Source organism: Eptatretus burgeri, chromosome 9 (genome assembly GCF_056783735.1).
Source record: "Eptatretus burgeri isolate ZD-2024b chromosome 9, Ebu_testis_v1, whole genome shotgun sequence".
NCBI classification, from domain to species: Eukaryota; Metazoa; Chordata; class Myxini; order Myxiniformes; family Myxinidae; genus Eptatretus; species Eptatretus burgeri.
In genome coordinates this window covers 102,527,995-102,534,761 of record NC_140969.1, presented here as the reverse complement: position 1 = coordinate 102,534,761, position 6,767 = coordinate 102,527,995, and positions in this window count along the sequence as shown.

Genomic DNA, 6,767 nt, shown 5'->3' with positions numbered 1-6,767 from the left:
TTTTTTAGATGAGACCCTGTTCTTGGCGGTGTAGTTGTTGTTGTGAAGGTAATGTTGAGGTACAGTAATATTAATTTTTTTTAGATGAGATCCTGTTCTTGGCGGTGTAGTTGTCATTGTGAAGGTAATGTTGAGGAATTTTTTTTTTCAGATGAGATCCTGTTCTAGGCGGTGTAGTTGTTGTTGTGAAAGTAATGTTGAGGTATAATGTTGAGGTAATATATTTTTTTTCAGATGAGATCCTGTTCTTGGCGGTGTAGTTGTTGTTGTGAAGGTAATGTTGAGGACTTTTTTTTTTCAGATGAGATCCTGTTCGAGGCGGTGTAGTTGTTGTTGTGAAAGTAATGTGGAGGTATAATGTTGAGGTAATATTTATTTTTTCAGATGAGATCCTGTTCTCGGCGGTGTAGTTGTTGTTGTGAAGGTAATGTTGAGGAAATTTTTTTTTCAGATGAGATCCTGTTCTCAGCGGTGTAGTTGTTGTGAAGGTAATGTTGAGGTATAATGTTGAGGTAATATATTTTTTTTCAGATGAGATCCTGTTATAGGCGGTGTAGTTGTTGTGAAGGTAATGTTGAGGTATAATGTTGAGGTAATATTTTTTTTTCAGATGAGATCCTGTTCTCGGCGGTGTAGTTGTTGTGAAGGTAATGTTGAGGTATAATGTTGAGGTAATATTAATTTTTTTTAGACGAGATCCTGTTCTAGGCAGTGTAGTTGTTGTGAAGGTAATGTTGAGGTATAATGTTGAGGTAATATATTTTTTTTCAGATGAGATCCTGTACTCGGCGGTGTAGTTGTTGTGAAGGTAATGTTGAGGTATAATGTTGTGGTAATATTAATTTTTTTAGATGAGATCCTGTTCTCGGCAGTGTAGTTGTTGTGAAGGTGATGTTGAGGTATAATGCTGAGGTAATATATTTTTTTTCAGATGAGATCCTGTTATAGGCGGTGTAGTTGTTGTGAAGGTAATGTTGAGGTATAATGTTGAGGTAATATTTTTTTTTCAGATGAGATCCTGTTCTCGGCGGTGTAGTTGTTGTGAAGGTAATGTTGAGGTATAATGTTGAGGTAATATTAATTTTTTTTAGACGAGATCCTGTTCTAGGCAGTGTAGTTGTTGTGAAGGTAATGTTGAGGTATAATGTTGAGGTAATATATTTTTTTTCAGATGAGATCCTGTACTCGGCGGTGTAGTTGTTGTGAAGGTAATGTTGAGGTATAATGTTGAGGTAATATTAATTTTTTTTAGATGAGATCCTGTTCTAGGCAGTGTAGTTGTTGTGAAGGTAATGTTGAGGTATAATGCTGAGGTAATATATTTTTTCTCAGATGAGATCCTGTTCTAGGCGGTGTAGTTGTTGTGAAGGTAATGTTGAGGTATAATGTTGAGGTAATATTGATTTTTTTTTTCAGATGAGATCCTGTTCTAGGTGGTGTAGTTGTTTTTGTGCAGGTAATGTTGAGGTAATATGCAGTCGTGTTATCACGGTTATAGAAATGCATAAATAATTAATTTGATCTATAGTATACCCAATCACACCTTTATGGCTAAAAAATTAACAACAAAACTCGAGAGTAAATACTCGAGCAGTATTAAGTCAACCTAATTTTATAATAAAGATATCTCCCGCATCATCAAAAAATAATTTTAAATAGTGATTTACATTATTTGATCGCTGATCCCGAATCCAGGCCGAAGTAATCGGAAATTGCAGCAATCGAATGTAAGAAGAACTCTACGTTCGCTTCTCGGCTTCGCCTATTCCATATTACCTGCATTGAACGAGGCTGATCCTGAAAACACACCTTACCCCATGAAACAAATGAAAACCATTAACCAACTGGCAATACCAGAACTCAAATACAGCTGAAGAATAATAAACTAGATATCAAAAACAAGGAAACTCTTCATCATCCACAAAATGTTAAACAAACAAACAAAAAATAAAAAAAATTAGTGCATCCTGAGAACGTACCTGCCCAGACGAGGAGGAGGTCGCAGCCTGATGGAACTCAACCAAGTGCACAGAATGACATCTGTCGGACTGGCTGAGGAGGTGAAAGGTTCAACAAAATACCAAATCCAATTTGGATACAAACATCAAAACAGCAAACCAGAGAGGGTATCCCCTATCTCAGCGAGAATAAATTTTTACAAGGCAGTGCAGATGGAAGATGTCACGCATGAAACCGAAACAGCAACGAATACAGCCGTGTGTGTGTGTGTGTGTGTGTGTGTGTGTGTGTGTGTGTGTGTGTGTGTGTGTGTGTGTGTGTGTGTGTGTGTGTGTGTGTGTGTGTGTGTGTGTGTGTGTGTGTGTCTCCATTACTCCAAAACAATAAAACCAAGCAGCCTGAAACTTCACATGCACACAAAGAAAACTCCAAGGAGGTGCGTGACTAAAAATTGTGTGTTTGGGTTAATTAAAACACCCCTTTTGAGGATAATTAACGACTTTATTTAATTACATTCTTTATCAGGCACATCCTGGGTCACCACTCTCGATGGGGGTGTTGAGGCGTATCCATGGTAACATCGCCGGAGTCTGAAGCCGCCATGTTTTTTTTTTAAGCCCACTCAACCATGTCTTGACTTGTAACAGGCCGCAACAATTTATTCACGATAAGGTTGTTGTTTTTTCACTTTCTTCACTCACTTTCTTCATGTTATCAAATGCCCGTTCACCGTAGCTATGAATCATTGTGCACATTGCTTTTATAAGTACTATATTTTTTTAAATTAGAAGCTTGGAGCGATTTCCTGCATTATATAATATTGTTGTGGTTTTATAAACTGTATGCAGAGATTGAAGCACACATAGCATGTAGGCTCTTTATAATAGTTATTTCCTTAATGTACTTTAAGAATAGCACCTTCCCTATAGGGGTTATGTAATTAAATGCGATAGGTTGGGTAGTTAATGCCCACTCTCAACCCGTTGGGAGAATGGAGCCATCGGCACAGAATGACTTGTGCCGTGACTGTCGCGATCGCGTACGGCGTGCATGTTTCACTGCCATGGCGTTCAACGTGTGTGTGTGTGTGTGTGTGTGTGTGTGTGTGTGTGTGTGTGTGTGTGTGTGTGTGTGTGTGTGTGTGTGTGTGTGTGTGTGTGTGTGTGTGTGTGTGTGTGTGTGTGTGTGTGTGTGTGTGTGTGTGTGATTAACACCGGCATTCTGGAACGCACGATAAATTCTCAAATTCCCATTTATTGTTTAAAGCCCCACAAAGTCCTTGTTTGTCTGTTCGTCTGTATGGGTGTCTAGCTTGTAATGTAATTTATTGCAGTCTACCCCTGTACTGAATTTTGTTTCCCCAATCTCCGCTCATTCCCCTCCACCATCAATGACCGGTAAACAAACAAGGACATGACACAGCCTCCCTGCAATGATTGCCCCATTCCCTGGCTTTGTGCCGTGGACATTGTTGGAAGTTTAGGGGTTTGTACCGGGAGCATGGTGGTAGAAGGGGCGGAATCCTCCAATGGTTCTCTGGGTCAGAGAACCATTGGAGGATTCCCCCACAGCCCCACCCATGTTAAGTGCGGAGCTCTGCTCCTGATGACAATGGAAGGACCAAGTGAGTGAATATCCGGCCAGGCAGCAGAATGGGAGGAGCTGCGGAGAAATCCTCCAATAGCTGGCATGGGACCAGCTGGTAAGATCTGTCGTGGCCCAATAGCTGGTCCCCGGCCACCTCGGAAGATCTGACATGTGGCTCTTTGGCCCCACCTGCCCCAGGTGCTATAAAGTTGCCTTCGGCACCTGGTTCTCTCTCGCTTCGAGCTCTCTTGGTTCTGGTCATCGCCCTCAAACTCTCTCTCTCTCTGCCATGGTCGTCACACTCATTTCTGGCCTGGTCCTGGATGCTCTGCATCGCCCTCACTTCTTCCCTGGTCCTGAACGATTTGGTTCATGCTCCCGGCAGAGCTCGTGGACCCTCGGTTGTGGAGAGCAGTGTCGGGGCCATTCCAAAGAGCGATACTAACTGGAGAAGGGTGACGGTGACATACATACCGGAAGACTGATGCCACTCTGCCCCTCCCAATTTGTCTCCCCATGTGTGTGTGTAGTCTGATGGGTACCCTGTTTTGCTATCCAGTAGGTATAGGTTAAGCCGAGTCTGAAACTTGTGCATTTGCTTTCCCTTTTTGTAAATACACATCTTGATTTCGCTTTTCATTGCATTTCCCTTTTTCCTGCCCCGGTTGCCCTTTGACACAATTAAAGCCATTGACTTCACTTCCCTCCTTCCTGTACCCCTCATTGTAAATAAATTATTCTTGTTATATTTCCAATCTGCCCGTGTTTGTAGTTTCTTACATTGGTCCAGCAATGTCCGTATGTAGATTAGCCGGGAGGTTATAATTCCCAACTAATTGGCTGTCATAATAGTCCGGCATTGTGCAAAAATTCCTCCAACCTTCGAAATCTCAATTTTATGAGGAAAGGGTATTGCATTTGGGTCCATTTGCTTGTCTGTCTGTCTATCTGTCTGTCTGTCTATCCGACTGTTTGTCCACACATAATTTTTGTTTTTCTCCGCAACCGCTTGTCGGATTGAGACGACGTTTTCACCATAGCTGCGACTACTCATATGGAATGTTGTCATGCTAAATGTGACATCATAGGTTGCGTGGTGTGGCCGCCATGTTGGAAAAATGGTAAAAATTTGGACCTGTTTCTCTGAAACCGCACCAAGGAAAAAATTGAAACTTGTCACATGGCAAGTACTCCTCATGGGGAATGAGTGTGATTTTTATGACATCATAATGCCTTCATGATGATGTCATAATTGTATATGTAGAACACTACATCTGATCAGAATGAAAATTTTTGAGGGTCATCTGGAGATAAAAGGGTCCCACAAAAAATTTGATGACGTCATCGGTCACGTGATGCAGCAGCCATTTTGTGTTTTAAAAAAAAAAAAAAACTTTAAAAATTTTCGTCTCTGAAATGGCTGAACAGATCGAAAGTGAAACTTTACACATATGTTCACTTATCCATGTGGAACAAAAGTTTCACAAATATGATGTCATAGGTCACATTGTTTGGCAGCTGTATTAGATTTACCCTGAAAAATATAAAAAATCTTCCTCTCCAGAACAGTTAGACAAATCGAGGGGAGACTTCACATAAATGTTCCCCAAGGCATGCACGTACAGGGTTGTTAAGGAATAATTGATGTCACATGGTTTGGCAGCCATATTGGATTTAAGAAAAATATTAAATAATGCTTTCTTCTCGAACCACTTAACCAATCGACGTGAAACTTAACATTTGTGATCTAGTCATGATGGGGAATAGATGTTTTAAATTTCAACTTGATCGGAAACATTGTCTAGCAGACAGAATTATTTAATTTTTTGATGTAGGTGAAATTTTTTTTATTTATATGCTTTGAATAAGGCTCACTTGGCAGTGCCGCCTGGATGGGTTTGAGGCTGAAATTGTGGCAACAATAGCAGCTGAAATATGAATCCTATCCAGGTTCTTCTTGATGACTTCATCTTTGCTTTTTGCTTGTTTGGGTTCCTTATAATGACTCTAATGCAGGACTGTCCCTATTTGATCTTCCATTGATCTGAATTTAATTTATTTTAATCCCATTCTGAATTCAATTGAATAATAATAAAAAAAACATCATGGGTCAGGGTCAGGTGTCCAACCAAAGTGGGGTTGCATCAAAGCGAGACGTCTTGGTACCCAGTCATCACTGCCAGCATGCCTGGTGTTGGCTTAATGGTTAGGGTAGTGGGCTTGGGATCCTACAATCCTGACTTCAAATCCCACTTGGCTGTTGAATTAATATCAGGTCGGGTTGACTTTGCCTGGCATCCTTCTGAGTTCGGCAAAATGAGTGCCAGCTTGCTGGTATCCTGTGTTGGAGTGGTGACCCGTCCAGGATTGTGCCCAATATCCAAGGAGACTGCTTAGGCAGCACCAACGCTCTGCACAGAGTATGGTCCCAATGTATGGATGACTCCCAGCAGATATAAAGTGGCAGTTCTAATTTTGTTTCATTAATTATGCAACACATCAGTATGCAAACACCACACAACACACCACATAAAACAAGTCCTGGTGAGGGTCTGCAATTTCTGATTGCTCTTTTTCTTGTTTCAATTGAATGACATACTTGAACACTGCAGAACACAAATCGCCTTTTTGGCGCTTTCACAACCCATCTATCGATACTTATACAAAATATTAAGGCATTTTACATCGTCTTCATCAATCGAATTTGGACCCTGCCCATATCCTTTTTCTCGAGATTGTGTGGGGTAAGGTGTTTTATGAACTCTGGAGTTGTATTCAGTTTTGATCACTGTATTTGAAGGATAAAGCTATGCCGTTGAAGGTGATGAGCGTTAGAGCGACTCGATTGATTTCAGATAGACTTAGGTACGAGCAGCGGATGAGGGATGTTGGACTTTTTAATTGTGAAAGGAGATTATTATAAGATCTGTTTGGAATAATGAAACGGATATGTTTAAATGTGGTGGAAATTTTGATCCCACTCTTCCCCCACCCATATTCACATGCAGAGGCAGCGTTAGTCACTTGGAGGTCCCAAGCAAAACACAATGGTGGTCCAGTGATGCCCCTCTGAGCCCGGTCAATATGTAATTTCCCTTTAACTGCTCTGGTTGCTCTTTGACTCCATTAATGCCCCATTGAGTTACCTTGCCTACCTTCCCCGTACCCCACATTGATTGATGTAAATAGATTGCTTTGTTCACATTTTCCTTTCAATCTGC